This window comes from Sminthopsis crassicaudata, chromosome 1, assembly GCF_048593235.1.
Source record: "Sminthopsis crassicaudata isolate SCR6 chromosome 1, ASM4859323v1, whole genome shotgun sequence".
Taxonomy (NCBI): Eukaryota; Metazoa; Chordata; class Mammalia; order Dasyuromorphia; family Dasyuridae; genus Sminthopsis; species Sminthopsis crassicaudata.
In genome coordinates, this window is record NC_133617.1 from 369,846,644 (window position 1) to 369,863,368 (window position 16,725).

At 40.7% G+C, this 16,725-nt stretch overlaps 1 protein-coding gene across 6 annotated transcripts in view; it reads right to left on the reverse strand.

Annotated features, from left to right (window-relative positions):
* Nucleotides 1-16,725, reverse strand: part of ZBTB7C (zinc finger and BTB domain containing 7C) — a 553,406-nt gene that overhangs the window by 226,298 nt on the left and 310,383 nt on the right. For all 6 annotated transcript variants that reach the window (XM_074279336.1, XM_074279335.1, XM_074279330.1 and 3 more), the window contains one exon: nucleotides 10,663-10,724. The gene's annotated coding sequence lies outside the window, so the exon portion shown is untranslated. The remainder of the gene's footprint in view (nucleotides 1-10,662; nucleotides 10,725-16,725) is intronic.

Genomic DNA, 16,725 nt, shown 5'->3' on the forward strand with positions numbered 1-16,725 from the left:
GACAGGTAAAGGAATGGAGAGGTTAAGGATTGGGCAATATCATATACCTAGTAAGTAAGTATAAGATTGGGGATTATACCCCAAGTCTTCTATGCTTTCCACTGCCTACCAATAGCAGTATAACTAATCCAAGATGAACAAATGGAAGGAATCCAAGACCTCGGGAACTAAGAATTGTTTATGACAAATGGAAAAAGAACTCTTTATGGAGGTTAGAGAGGCTAGAGTTATAGAATAAAAGTTTGTGGGGTGTGTAGGAGAGGGCAGCTTACCTTGCCAGCAGGAGTATTCTGGCCATCTTTCTTCTCTCATCTATCCTCCCTACAGATGAAAAAGTAATATTCCTAAAGGATAGGTCTTCTCTTCAAGCTTTAATGACTTGTGCTTGTCTCTATTATTCAGTCACGTTAATGTCTTTGGGACTCCATTTGAGGTTTTCTTGGGGGAAGGAGCCAAGATGCGGAGTAAAGGCAGGAACTCATCTAACCTGAATTTAGTTCCCCCAAACCACTCCAAATTCTTTTAAATAATAACTCTAAACAAGTTTCAGAGCATCAGCATGCTCCCAGAGACAAAGTAGAACATTTTTCCAGCTGAGTTTTCTTGGCAAAGATATTATAATTGGCTTGCCTTTTCTTCTTCAGCTCATTTTATAGATGAAGAAACTGAGGCAGTGGGGTTTAAGTGACTTGCCCAGAGAAACACAGCTAATAAGGCTCTGAAGCTGGATTTGAACTCATGAAGATGAGCTGTCCTGACTTTCAGGTTCAGTGCTCTATCCACTCTGCCACCTAGCTACCTGATTTGACTCTAGAATCAAATACAAGATCCTTTGTTCACCAGACTGATTCCAGTCCTACCTTTATAGTTTGACTTCAGTCTATCTTTATAGACTTTATAGGTACATAATTACCCTCCCTATTCTCTGTGGTGTATCCAGGCTAGCTTATTAATTATTCTTTGCACATAACATTTTGTATGTCCTTGATTTGCACAACCTCTCCCTTCTAACCAGAATGCACTCCCTCATCACCTCTGACACTAAGAATCCCTTTGCTGCTATTATTCAGTAGTTCTCAGCCACGTCTAATTCTTCATGAGTTTTCTTGGCAGAGATACTAGAGTAGTTTGCTATATTCTTCTTCAGTCCATTTTACAGATGAGAAAACTGAGGCAAACAGATTAAATGACTTGTTCAGGGTCACACAAAAGTAAGTGTCTGAGGCCAGATTTGAACTCAGGAAGATCAGTCTTGCTGACTCCAGACCTGATGCTCTATGTACCTACTTGTCCATCTTGTGGAATCCCGAGCTTCTTTCAAGGTTCAATTCAAGTACTACCAAGTATTATTACTGCCTCCCCATTAACATTACTTTATCTGATAGGGACTATATACCCATATCTATATAGTTCTGTTCACTTATCTCTGTATATGTTGTTTCTCGATAGAATATAAATTCCTTGAGGACTATATATATGTTTGTATATGCATACTTCTTCTTTTGCTTAGAACAGTGGTTGCTACGTAGAGTTTAACAAATGTTATTTGACTGACTGGTTCCTATGGTAGAAATGGGGTCATCAGACTAGTGTAGCCTAATGAAGCATGATTCCGCATTAGAGGAGCATTAGATTTGGAGCCATAAGACCTCAGCCTTTTATCTTGTCTCTTTTACATATTATCTGTGTGAGCTCCGACAAGTCACTTAAATTCTCTGGGTCTCAGTTTCCTTATCTGAAAAAAAAGTACAGTGTGTACCTTAGACTCTTCTAGCTCTATAGGTATAACTCTTTGATGCCATCTCTCAAGTTCACACAAATCCCTATGATTTATTCCCTATGATTCTGTACTTGCAAACTATTTTTTCATTTTAAACTATTCTCCCATATAGACTTCTCTATGGAAAGAGAATGTGCTGACCAATGGGAACTGGCATCCCAGTCCCCTTGTCAATTTTAAGTATTTTCAAATTAATGTTTTATTTTTCCCCTAATTACAAGTTTAAAAAAATTTAGTGTTTTTTTTTTATTTTGAATTTCAAATTCTCTCCCTTCCTCTCTCCCTGAGATGGTAAGCTATTTGATATAGTCTATACATTTGCAATCATGTGAAACATATTTCTATATTAGTTGAGAGTTTTAGGTATAAATCAATTGAATGGCAAATCTTTATCAGTTAGTTCTTTGTGAACTTGGGTTCATATGAATCCCTCTCTCAGATACTGATCATGACTAATAAAACCAAGTCCCTAAAGCATACTAAGTTGAGAATCCTGCCCTGGGATTCCTGGTGGCCCTACCAATGGTCAGACATCCTTTGGCTGTCTAAGATAATCTGCTGCTGCTACTCGTTCTCTCTCTTCTTCCCTTTTCCCCTTTTCCCTTTCTCTCTCCCCCTTCTCGCCTTTTCTTCACTTGGATTCCTCTCTTCCTCCTTCTCTTTCTCCCTCTCTCTCTTTCTCCCTTTTTTTCCTTCTCTCTCTCTTTCTCTCTGTTTGTCTCTGTGTATCTCTCTCTGTCTCTGTCTCTCCATCTGTTTGTCTCCTTTCTTTGTGTGTCTCTCCCTTCCTCTCTCTCTCCCTCTTTCTCCTTCTCTCTGTCTCTCTCTCTCTCTGTGTATGTTTCTCTCTTCCTTTCTCTCTCCCTCTCTTTCTCCTTCTCTCTCTCTCTCTCTCTCTCTCTCTCTCTCTCTCTCTCTCTCTCTCTCTCTCTCTCTCTCTCTCTCTAAATATATATGTCTCTATCTCTCTCTGTCTTTCTCTATCTCTCTGTCTCTGTCTGTCTCTGCATCCCCTCCATAACTCCCAGCCCCCATAACTACAACAGTCTCATGAGAAAGAATTTTAGAGCAACAGAAAAGAAGTCAATGGGATAGTAGCGAGTGCGGAAGGAGGCCTTTCTTTGGTACCCTTGAAATCATGGCCCTTGGTCAGGAACCCCATAAACTTAAACATAAGGCATATAGCTACTTCATCCAAGGCTTCCCGCTTAATGAATTCTTCCACGTCTGAAATTCCTTGCTATCATACCGGGCAAGGTAGCATACAGCAACCTGGTCAGAACCACGGAACAAAAGCAAGAACCCTGCCCTTCCTGAGCTCTGTCTGAGGCTTGCTGCTTCAGGCACCAACTTTGTTTCATCTTTTCATAAGTAACTGTTAACTGAGAAGCATTACAGGAAGGGTTTAAAAAGGAGAAAAGTTGGCGGAGGAATGCATTTTTTTCCTAGGGGAAAAAAAAGACCCTTTTGTTACAAACTCTTTTGGAGACTGGCTCAAACTGAGGACATGCAGAGAATTAGGCTTTTCCAAATTAGTTGCAAGGTACTCAGGGCTCTTTATTATTCATTCTATTAAAATCAAAATATTAGCTAATGCCTCTCACCCTTGTCAAAACGGGCCTGACAACTTCTCTGATGCATTGTCCTACTTGAAAGCAAAGAATGAGTTCTTTGAAGGGAATGCCTTTATCAAACCCATTCCAGTCTCTCTATCACACGGCGACATACAAATCTTGACCTGCTTTGTGCCTGATAGACTTTAGAGGCACGGGGATAAAACTGTCGATCCAATCAGAGAAGCTCATCGTTTCAGTCTCTGGGCAGGGGGAAATCATCTGGGGGTCTAGACTATAAAGCTTACCATGGCCCCACTGAAAATCTCTGGGATTGGTTTAGGGTTTAATTGACAAGGGTAGCAGGGGAGAACTGACCCGTCTCCAGCAGCTTCTCCCTCACCCCCAGCATGGGCAGGTGGGGGAGAGGATTTGTCATCAGGAGTGAGCCAGGCACTGGAGCAAACAAGGCTTCACATTTTTTTCAAAAGTAATTTGCATGTCCCCACTGGATGGTCACTGTCACCTTTGTCTCCGGAAGGAATACCTTAATCCAAACAAATCTCATTTCGATATATGCAAAGTCAAGTCTGGCAGGAGATACTCATCCATCAATTTATTTATTCATACACTCAACAAGCCTTTATTGAGTTTCTACTATGTGCCAAATATCATGCAAGATGCTGGGAATATAGAGGAAAAAAATGAAACCGTTCTTGTCCTTGCATAGCTTATATTCTATTGGGGGAAATAATATGCATGTATATATAAACATAGCCATATATACACACATACATATACATGCACATATGCACATGTGGCTACATTTACACACATGTGTGTTGACATATACTGTAAGGGCCCTTTAAATGGGCTGTGCCACAGCGCATCGGGAGATTGAGGCCTGGAAGTAATTTCTGTGGATATTAGGACTGCCCTTGGGCGGGATCCTGGCCATATTGAGATAGCTTCGTAATGGGTGACTCTCTCGCTGATTGGCTGTGTGTGTGACCTCACAGGCCCTATGTAAGCCCACTGCAGGCAGCAATCACTCTCTTTAACCTGGCGTTCTTCACCCTGGCTTCCCAGCCTGGGTGGCCAAGCCAAGATAGATAGCCAAAAGAGGTAAGGGTTTTGGTAGTGAACACGTGGGTCTTCTGACCAGGTGTTCACTCGGGAACCAACAAGTCAGGGCATCAGTTAGGGCATTATGTGAGTAGGTATAATAAAGGCTTTTGAGATTACACGTGGCTGTTCTTGAGTGCGCTACCGGTTATTAAGCTATAGATTCAAGAGATTGTGGCCAGAGACCTTAGAAGGCCTCAGAGGAGGCGAGCCGGGTAGAGCTCACACTGCAAAGGACAGTGGTCAAAGGTACTCTGGTGGGTCTAGGACAGACTAGTAATTGTAACTGCCAGGAGAGCACGTTACAATATACATTATATAATTACAAAAATATAGATATCTAGTAAATAAAAAAAAAATTGTAAGACCCTATATAAATGGATGTTCTCCTCTCAGCTTGGGATCATGTAAAAACCACTAGATTTCAATCCAGGTTCTAGTCTCACCTCTGATTTTTTTTTGTTGTTATTGTTTAGTCAGTTCATTGTGTCCAACTCTTTGTGACCCCAATTGGGGTTTTCATGGCAAAGATACTGGCTTGCTATTTCCTTCACATTTTACAGATAAGGAGACTAAGGGCTCAGGAGAGGCCTTGTATAGGAGTTGGCATTATAGCTGAGTTTTGAATAAAGTTATGGATTCCAAAAGATGGCAATTAGGAAGGAGCAAAGGCACAGAAACAAGACAATGTAACACAGAAGAAATAGGCCATTTTGACTGGAACACAGAATGGGCAAAGAATAATATGTAATAGTCCTGGAAAAGTAGCTGAGAAACAGATTGTGAAGGCTTTTAACAAGCCTTCTATGTCAGCAAGTGGGTTGGTGGCAGGTTGGAATGACTAAACCAGCCTATTGGAAAATAGGATTGCATGTCATTTTTCTTCAGGAGCCTAGGCTAAGTATTGCTTGGGGGCAGACAGATGTACCAGATCAAATGTCAGGGATTAACAGATTCAAAATTCACTATCACTTGATCCAGTTCCTTCATTTTTCTAACAAGAAAACCAAAGCATAGGGACAAGATAATCCAAGATCACAGAGGTAGTAAGTAGCATAACTGGAATTCAAACCCAGAATATCTGACTATAAATCTATACTCATTAGAATTGTTCATTGTTCAGTCTTTTAGTTATTTTGACTCTTTATGCCCCCATTTGGAGTTTTATTGACAGGAACACTGGAATGCTTTGCCATTCCCTTCTGTAGCTCATTTGACAGATGAGAAAAGTAAGGCAAACAAGATTAAGTGACTTGCCCAGGATCACACAGTAAGTGTCTGAGGCCAGATTTGAACTCAGGTGAGAGGAATGAATCCTCTTGACTCTAAGCCTGGCATTCTACCCCGTGCACCATTTCTCTACCTGTAATGGTGGTAGGGCAGGTATTGCTTATTCCACATTTGTCAGATAAGGAAATGAAGGCTCAGAGAGACTTGCTTGAGAGGACTCAAAAATGGATTAACAGAGGCAGGCCCACATGCCAGGCCCTCTTCTTCTTGCCTTCTAGTTCAGTCTCTTTGTTCTACAACCTAAGCCTTGGTGCACAGCAAATGCTGGATTTGGTGTCACAGGAGCCAGGTCTAAATCCCAGCTTTGCTGCACACCATCTGTGTAATCTTGGCAAAGTTGTTTCATCTCTTTTGGCCTCGGGGTCCTCATCTGTGAAATGAGGAAGTCAGACTTGGAATATGGCACCAAACTTGTTATCAAGAAACTCTGGATTCTAAGCTCTGCTCGGACACTCAGTAGCTAAGTGACTCTGAACCAGTCACTTCTCCTCCCTTCCTCATCTGTAAAATGATGGGGCGGGCTTGATGGCCTTCCAGTTTTCCTAAAACAGATCTCTGCCTTCTGAAGACTTCCAAGACTTTCAGCAGGTACAGTAATCCAAGGGCTAAAGAGAAAGGAAACAAATTCTCCTACCTTTGTCTTCCATTTGTCTTTGTAGTTCAGGTTCTCCTTTCACGTTTTTCCTAATAATATGACCGAAACAACTCTGGGTCTAACCCACCATTTCCAGTGGGGAACTTTGAACTCCTTAATGTCCAAATCACTGCACTAGCATCAGCTAGCCAGGCATTATCTTGTATCCTAAAAATTCTATGGAGTAATAAAAAATACTCCACCAATTTGATGTTTTATCAGGTTGTAGGTTGGGAAATAGATGTTATTTCAATCAAGATAATGATTCCATTTCTCTTCTGGAAATGATTTTCTTTTTCCTGTGGCAGGGAGGGACATCACCAAATTTCATTTAGGGAATTGGGATGGGTCATGTGGTAATAGAATGGATTTCCTTATAACCTCAGAATGGGAGCATGAGCATCAGTGGAAGATTCAAGGAAACAGGCACTAAAATTGCAAAGGAAAAATATCATTCTATTTGAACATTTGCAGACACTAGACAAAGCGGATGAGACTGAAACCTGGGAGATAAGCACTCAATATGTGCCTGAAGGCAGCAACTCTGCTAACTGAACAACTAGTGTAATATTTGTATTGTTTGGGACAATAAGGATATCAGAAAATGATAGAACCATAGAATTTTAGATTCAGAATGGATCCAGGAGATCAACTGCTCACCCTCTACTGTGCCTCTGCTTGAGTACTTTCAAGCTTAGGGAGTTCATTCCCTCATTAAATAGCCCATTTCATTATTTGAAATAGCTCTGCTAGAAAGGTGACGAAGATCCTCTGTATGTATTGATAAGTTCCCACATAATAGTAAAATCAAACTATTAAAATTCACAAAGCTTTGATAATATGCTAGCTATAACGGGTACTCTTTGTCTTTTGATGCATGCGGGAAGCCAAGAGTTTTTTAAAGTAAATTCAGGCATATTCTATTAAATTGGAACGGTCTCCAATACAGCTCTAGAAATGGACTTTGATCTGAGAATCAGAATAAATAAGTGTGGAGGGGCTCAAAATCAAGAGTAGAAGAGGTGATGCTTTTTTGGTCACTACAATTCATGAAATGTCACTTAAGAGGACAGAAGGAAACAAGCATTTTATTAAGCATCTACCATGGGCTTTTCGAATATTATTTGATTTGTTCCTCACAACACTCCTGGGAAGTAGGTGCTATTATTATCATCTCCATTTTACGGTTAAAGAAATCGAGACAGACAAGATTAAGTGACTAACGCAGATTCATATTACAACTAATAAGCATCCAAGGCCTAATTTGAATTTTTGGTTCCAAGACTTAAAACTCTATACATGATGCCACTAGATGCATCAGAAGATAGAGGGATCCGGATCTACTTTAGTGGATGGGAGTAATACCCCAGTGAAATTCTAGATCTTTGAGTAGTAATTAAAGATAGTCATTTGTGCATTATCACCCCTTGTTTAGTCATTTTTCAGTTATGTTCCATTTTTTTTATGACTCCTTTTGGAATTTTCTTGGCAAAGTTATTAGAAGGATTTGCCATTTCCTTCTCCAGTTCATTTTATAGATAGGGAAACTGCTAACAGGTTCAGTGACTTGCTTAGGATCACATAGTTAATAATTGTCTGAGGGCACATTTGAACTCAAGTCTTCCCAACTCTGGAAACCGTACTATACTATAAATCCCATGAGGGCAGGCGCCATATCTAATCTAAAATGTGTCTCTCCTTCATTGAGAGCAAAAGAATTCTTACATAGCAGCCATTCAATACTTTTATAGAAAACACTGAGTTTTTACATAGCAGGTGTTCAATAAATCTTGGGTTGAAATGTTGAATTGAATTTAGTTAAACCACATCCAAATAGGAACAGATAACACATTTAGCAAAATCTCCCTGATTCAGAGTAACTGGAGAACAAGACCAATTCAATTCAGTAGAAAGCTTGAATTATAGACTGGGTTTGAAGGGAGGCAGCTTAATTCTGCTCAAGCACTGTAATACAGTAATTCAAACTAAGTTGTTGCCTAATAGGGCACTTCATAGGGGACCTGCTCTAATGAATTGATGAGTGACTCATTATTAGCATGCCAGTTGTTCTGTTATAAATGGCCTATCTAAGGTGCTTGAAGATATGTGGGAAGTTTGATAAGCATTTTAAATATTCCTCTAGGATCTTGTTTGCACTATGAATTTATAGTCTTTCTGAAGAAATTGTTTCTTGAAGCAAAGGTTAAATTTCAACCTAATCCCAAAGGATAAATGATCACAAATTCTGAATTAATGGAGCCTGAATGGTTGACGATTTACTAGAATACGTCACATTCAGTCAAAGTTTGAAACATAAGGAACACCATCATTTTCAATCACTGCAGAGTTTGAATTTGATGATTGCTTATTTTTAGCTGCTGTATATCTCAGGGATTCTAACTTGAAAATCACTGTCAGTCCAGGTGAAAATGGTATTTGACTCTACCTCCTGTGAATGGAATATTTGGGGGTGGATGGAGGATACAGATGGAGGATACAGGCCTTGGAACATCATGATTCTGTGCCCTTTGGTGACATCCTAGCAGCCTCCCTTGTTCCCAGTTTTCACCTATGTCTCATTTTCTTTGTGGAGAGAAAGTTCCTTTTTTATCTAATTTTCCAAAAGGCATTTTTCCTTGGTCAGTCACTCATTGAAACTCAATTACAAACAATGAAAATAAGGTTCTGATTAAAAACCAAATAATTAAAAAAAAATCCTCAAATAGCCAGAATCGAGTATAAAGAATTAGACCATGGTTATTGCTCTCTAAAGTGGGGAATGATCATGACATGCTGCAAGATCCTTGAGGGGCTCCAGATTCTCAGAGAAATTATTCATTCAAGTCCTCAGTTCTTCAAGAACAGAGATTCTTAACCTTTTGTGTCCTAGACCACTTTGGTGAAGTCTATGAACTCTTTAGAATAATGTTTTTAAAGGCATAAAATAAAAACTCAGAGGAAATCAATTATGTTGAAATATAGTTTTCAAAATATTTTTTAAAATTCACAGACTTGGGTTGAGGCTTTAGAATGAGACGTATTTGTACCATATATTAGTTTTTGGAAACCTAGTCATCTATAAATGACATTCAAGGGCTGCCATAATCTACCCCTGCCTTCTATTCTCAGTCTGATTCTGTACACAAAGATTTAGCCTTATTCAGACCAGTCTGTTGGTACTCCTATATGTCCTGCTTCTATCCATTTCCATATTCATGCTTTCTTTCTAACTAAAATCTTGTCCCCCAACTCTACCCTCACAATACCCTTTTAAAATTCTTTTTTAATTTGCAAGCCATGCTTAAGTAGCCCTTCCTCCTGCAGCCTTCCATAGTCTATTCCGGTCCACATTGATCTCTCCATTCTCTGAACTTCTGTAGCCTGCACTGTCTGCATCAGGCAATCTGGAACTTAATTATGTACGGTCCCTTGTGTTATCTAATTGCTTCATGTGAGTATGCTATCTCTTCTATTAGATTATAATGGCTTCAAGCCACATGCTACTTTTGCATTCGCCACAGTGGCTATTATAGTGCTAGGTATTCAGCAGGCATTTAATAAATTCATTCGGGTTGAGTCATTGAAGAGTTTGCATAATACAGTATCTCTTAGTTAAATAGAATATTAATTTATCAGAATACTCCATACTCCCCTCACCCTGTATGAAGGGGGGTGCTTAGGGCCATTTGGGCATCTAGCTCAAACCCAGACCAATTGTTTAAAATGAGAATTATGAGGTCCTGGCCAGGATTCCAAATCCAGCTAAGTGGTAAGAAAGTTTGTTCTAATTGTATAGAAGAATCTTCCAACATTCCTTTATGAGTTTGAGACCCGATCCCCATTTTTGGTAGTGTTTGTTAGGGTGTGTCTTGTTACAATGAAAAAATAACCCAGATTTACCCTCCATCCCTCCCTTACCCTTGCCCCACCCCCAAGCAAAGGATCTTCTCTCTGAAGAATGACTTTCAGAATGTCTCAGTTAGGCGAGATGGGCAGTCATCTCACTGTTATAAACCAAATGGACCAGATTCTCTGCCATCTCGGTGAGAACGAGTCTTCAGAGCCATTCATTAATTCTTCTAAAATTCAACCCATTAAGAAGTGCTCCAAGTTCATTAATTTGTGCTTTCAAGAAGCAATGGTTACCTCTGAAAACAGGGTATTCAAATTGGCTCCATCAGAGACCTGTCCTTCACCGGGAAGAGGAGAAAGAAAATTCCATTTCCCAGGGGCATTGTTAAATCACAGACCCTCTCCAAGGAACCGAAATTCATACTCACAAGCAACCTGGTCTTAGTCTCAAATTTCAGACCCACAGTTCCTTAGCGAACCTGATCATTTCCTGCAAATAGAAGAAAGGGAAGGGAAATCATATCAGCATCTGCTGTGGGTATCTTTCTGTGGCTACAGGGATGACCTCTGCCCTTCTGCATCTTCTTCTCTGTATTCTGTCTTCCCAGCAACACTTATGAGCCTCCCATCAAGTGGACAGAGCCCCGCTTCATGCCCAATCACACACACCTATGCACCCTTACATGCGTGGGGCATACACACACACACACACACACACACACACACACACACACCCTTGACACTGTGCCTTTCTCAGATTGACCAGCACATCCAATTCCCCAGAGGCTCTCACGAATCTTCCTACTCCAGGATGAAGCTTACACTTCTGTAGCATGGAGTTGCCTAGCAACCCCGTGCAAGAGACTCTGAAGGCCTTCCTAAATTGGACCTTAACAGCACAGGGCATCTCCTTGTACAGCTGCCTGAATCTTAACAATCTGCCTCTGAATAATAACACCGAGGTAATTGCAATTCACGGACCCCAAACTACATTTAAATAATGTTCAAGTACTGACACAAACCAACAAAGGCCAGAGATTTCATAGTGGAGGCTGACGTTAGGCTGGTAGCTCCTGCTTTGTGCAGGGTGGAGGGGATATGGGGGGGAGGACATGGGGGGAGGGAGGGAGGAGGTGGGGATGGTGACACTGATGGCTTGAATTAATGACAATACCAACTTGAATCATGAATGTCCCTGCTTTTTTCCCTGTTATTGTGTCACTACCTTATAGCACTATCGTGATATTTAGAACAGGGTTGTCCTTCAGTCTCTTCTGTGTGCACAGGGTTACAGTGTTTGTTCTTCTCATTTTTTGTCCCAAGTATGACTAGATTTCTTGGTTTTTTAAATGACAGGAATAAGTAAGTGCTAGGAAGTTATGTGTGTGTGGGTAAATTAGTGAGAATTCACTAGACAAAGCACAAAGACATTGCCTTCATTTGACTAAGAACTAGGTAGGTCTCTTAGTCAAAAGCTAAGATACATTTTTTTTTTAAAGGAAAGGGATTGTCGGGGTGAAGTAGGGAGTTAGGGATAGGGATAGGATGCAAACTCCGTGAGGTGAGAGTGTTTCTCTTTCACCTTTGGATTCCCAGTGCCTGGCACATTAGTTGGCACACTTAAGAAATGATTCTTGAAATGAGGAATAGAAAATCTGAGATGGGGATCTTCAGACAGAGAAGCACATGTTCCATTTGTGGCCAAGGTTGATGGGAAGAAAGAACTTTTCTAGAATAGAATCTTGGAAGTATGTAGAACATGGAGAGATAGCAAGCTGCCAGTCTTACAGCAAGAACTTTTAGTGTCAGGCAGATCAAGCTTGATCATTCTGAAAGCCTGAAGCACTTTTTTTTTTTTCAGTTCAACATTCCCTCGAGTACTAAAAGCATAATGCATAAGTTCCTATACAAAACTTCTGCCCAACTTCATTCTGGAAGTCAAGGCTGTCTGCTCCTTTGACAGTCAGTTAAAGGGCCGACTCCCCACCTCTAAAAACTACTTCTGAGTAGGGGGGTAAGTTGAGCTCTCTTTCTGTAAATATGGCATTTTCCATGTAGAAGCAGCTGAATGGACCTAAAATAAAGAATATAAATTAGAAATGAAATTCATACTATGAAAAATTGAAGTCAGAAGACTTTAGTTGAATCCCTGTCTCTGTCACTTATTCTTTGTGATCATGTAAAAGTCACTTAATTGCTCCAGATCTGTTTCCTCATCTGTAAACATGAGGGGGTTGGACAAGTTAATCTCTAGAGACCTTTGTAGTTCCAGATCTGTACTCATATGAGTAAACTCTTCTACCTTTTCCTTATGTCCCTTGCAGAAAAAATACTTCTCTCTACCTATCCAACCTTACTTCTCACCACTGTCTAACATGATTGCCATTCTTCTCATATATATGCATATAGTACTTTAAGTTTTGAAAAAGGGATTTCCTCACAAAATTCCTGTAATACAAATAATACAAATACCATTATTCTCATTTTAAAGATGTAGAAATTAAGTTTTTAGGTGGAACAGTTTCCCATGCTATTAATATGGCCCCTTTCCTGCAGCTGCATCAACTTTTTCAGTGTCCCATTCATACACCATACTCTTCTTACCTTTAGTCCCTTGGTTCATGCTTTCACCCCTTCCTGAACTGCCTTTCCCATTCCCCTCCATCTATCTAAATTTTACCATTCTTCCAGGTCCAGTTCAAGCATCCCCTTCTTTAAAAAAAATTTTCTCTCCACTATAACCACCATGATCTTTCTAGTCCCTGAGTTAGAACATACTGTCTGTGCCACAATTGAGCATTTGATTAAATGTTGTCTTGAATTACTCCCTTTTACAGGTGGATATAGACAGTCAACACATATTTGTTAAGTGCCTACAATGGGTCATCAACAGTTTCCTTTACAGAAGTTTATAGCCATAAGTACTTATGGGCAGGAAATATATTTTCTCTGAATTTCCCCATAATGCTTTTCACAGGACTGGACCCATTTAATATGTATCTTTTGTGTACCCAGTAAATTCCATGTTGTCTCCTCCATTAGAATATGCACTCCCCAAAGGCAGGAACCATTTTTGATCTTTTTTATATCCTCAGTTCTTAGCACAACATCTGCATGTAGTAAGCCTTTAAGAAATGTTTGTCAACTGACTGATATAAAGATGCTACATGACTGGCAATTAAGTACTTCATCTCTCTGGTGGAATTTAATATCCACCCTTCCTCCCCCCCAAAAAAATAGTCTCTCTGGAGGCCAGCATACTTATTGTAGAGCTAAACACTTAAGGGCAGCCGGCTAAGTAGCATTTATTTAGTGCCTACAATGTGCCAGGCACTGTGCTAAGGACTGGGGATACAAAGAAAGGCAAAAAAGTCATTGTTTTCAAGGGAAAATGGAAGGATAACATTCAAACCACAATTTATAAATCAGATATATACAGAACAAATTGGAGGTAGTCTCAGAATAAAGGAACTAAAATTAGGAGGACTGAGAAAGGCTTGAGATTTTAGTTGAGACTTGAAAACAGCCAAGAGGCAGAGATGAGGAGAAGGGAAGATCATTCTGGGAGAGGGTTGAATGCTTCCTTCAGAACCACAAATACAGTGGGTCCCAATTAGTAAAATCATATTAAATCATTCTAATCTATACAGTACCCTTTCCATTGGACTTTATGTCAAGTCTTAGAGAAAAGGAGAAAATATGTAGTCAGGAAGCAACTTGCCAAATTAAGATAACTTTACCCTCTCTGTCCTGCCACAAATCTGGCATTCTTGGTCTAGAGGACTAATGGCCACATGAGCAGAGCACATCACCTCTAGATAAATAAGTGACAAGGGGCAAGGACCCTCAGCTAAAAAAGGATTCTTAATGATTCCAGGCGCCTTCCAAGACCCAGACCTCTGTGCTCTCAAGGCTGACTGCCCGGCTAGCCCTAGCCTACTTTACATCATTAAAGAACACTCACAGCTGATGACTTGTTTTCCCCAATCTCAAGGAGCAGTTGGAAATGGGCCAAAGACTATCATCAAATCTCTTTCCCTCATAGCCATGGCTCAGAGACCAGCTGGAGCCAGAAAGGACCATCTATCAAAGGCACAGTCTCTAAGTCTCTAAGTCTGTGGGTCTCTTTTTTGAAAGGAGACAGAACCTTGCCTAGCTGGTAATGGGATCTCAAGGGAGGACAGAACTGGATGGGTCAGGTAATGCTGTCCGCAGAGGGACTTGTCTTCAGAAGCAAGACTTTCAGGACCTTAGTCAAATCGTAAAAAAGGATAGAATATTTCTTAGAATCTTTACTGTTTTCATGGGTCTCAGTAAGAGACCCCTTCTACTCCCAAATTCAGACAGCTAGGATTGACTTCCTGGGTATCAGGCTGTCCAGAAGGCACCCCCCCATTTCAGCCCTTTATTCCTTGTGCTTTCCCTTTCAATTACTACTTATATACCTTAGTTAGCTTGTATCCCTAATTTAGAATAAGATGCTCATGGCTATTAATGGCTGAATGGATTGTCCCTTCACGGGTCTATATCCCCTAAATGTAAAAAGGTTAAATACTGGGGATTTTGGTTGGAGTAGAAGGATGGCGGAGAGATATTTGGGGGCACAGGAGCCTTCCCAAGCTCCACTAATCATAGCAAACAAATAGCCTTTTCCCACATATGCACAGCTCTGACTCTGGCCTGGATCCTCAGAAAGGGGATCTAAGGAACACAGTGGGGAGGTAATTTGCCCCAAATCACCTAGAGAACCAGTAACAGAAGCTGGTTGTGATCGCAGTCTCTTTTCTCTTCATTCATTCTTCACTCGATTCTTCTACCTCCTGGTCCAATCCCCCAGTCTACCCTACCCTGAATCTTTAAACCATCTACAAGTTTTGTTGTTGTTGTTGCTGTTGATCAGTCTATGTCCAACTCTTTGTGATCCAGTTTGAGGTTTTCTTGGCAGAGATACTGGAAGGTTTGCCATTTCCTTCTCCAGCTCATTTACAGATGAGAAAACTGAGACAAATGGGGTAAGTGACTCGACTCACAGAGCTGGTGAGTACCTGAGACTGGGTCTCAGGTACTCAGGAAAATTCCAAGCCTGATTCTAAGCCCAGTGCTCTCTCTGCAGTGCCAATTAGCTATTCTGATGCCTTCCATATAAAAGTATTTAGTATTTTTTTTTAACTAAGTAAAAAAGCCATTCTTTGCCTCATTTCTTACCCAGCCTTAATCACTGATTGAGCATTATCTCGGCCATAGTGAGATCTGTTGAAGACCTTAGCTTAAAAAGGCTGAGGTCTCCCACTGCATCCAAGGCCATCTCTAGTCATCCTGATCTGTATCTGGCCACTGGACCCAGATGGAGGGGAAAGTGAAGGAGGTGATCTTGCACAATTCTCTCCCTCATTCAAATTCAATTCACTTGCATGTCAGGACATCACCTTCCTAAGGTCACGGATCTCTTTCAGAAATAAGGGACAAACAACAAGCTTATTGACAGATATTGATTAATGAAGCTTAGGGTAGAAGAGGTCAATAAGAGCAGGAAAAGGCAAGGAGAGGGATTACATTTTCTTTACAGCTTTGACATAATAATATCTAAGGAGTATGGTGCATTAAGATTGACAATTTGCTTTATAAATATTATTTCATTTGATCTCTCCAACAACCCTGTGAGATTATTATTCCCATTTTACGGATGAACAAGCTTAGTCTGAATCAGGCTAAGTGACTTGCTCAGAATTACACAACTGGTGTCTGAGGCTAGATTAGAACTCAGATTTTTCTCACATGCTCTTCTAGGATTTTTGTCTCCTTTGGGGTGCTTCCAACCTCAATCTAAGAGGCTTTTTCTCCTTAGTGACTGGCCCCACTGTAACATCAGAATGAAGAAACATCTTTTGTTTTTTATTTTTCAAAGAAAATCATGGAACTAAAAACAGCACAGAAAGAGTTAAGACCCATAGCACTGAGCTAAACTCTGGAGAAAAACAGACCACCCCACTGCTGTTACTGCTGCTGCTTCCCCCTCCCCCTTTCCTTTCCCTTCCCTTCTCTGCCCCAGCTCCAACACTCCTCAAAGGCAGGGTGGCAAGACAGCTGGCCATAAATATGAGTCAGCTCACACCACCTCTCCAAACCCAACCCGCCTACAGCCTGCAGATAAATCCCCTCCCCGAACATGCACAGATCTAACTCAGGAAAACAGAGTCCAGCCGGAAACAGAGAAGACCAGATTAGCCCCAAGCCTGAGCAAACAGGTGTGTCTTTGCCAGCTTTCACTCTAAGGATGGCAAAGGGGAGGTGGAGGAGGGAGGAAGGAAATTCCAGGCGTGGGGAAGGACTCGAGCCCCCGCCCTAGACCAGCTTGTAAGAATCTTATATAGCTATACATATAAAGATGGACAGGATACATACACACAGGCTTACAAAAATACACATGTGTGTATAAGTGTGTGTGGATATAACCAGTTATCTTTTTAGGTGGCCCAGGTCAAAGCCTATCT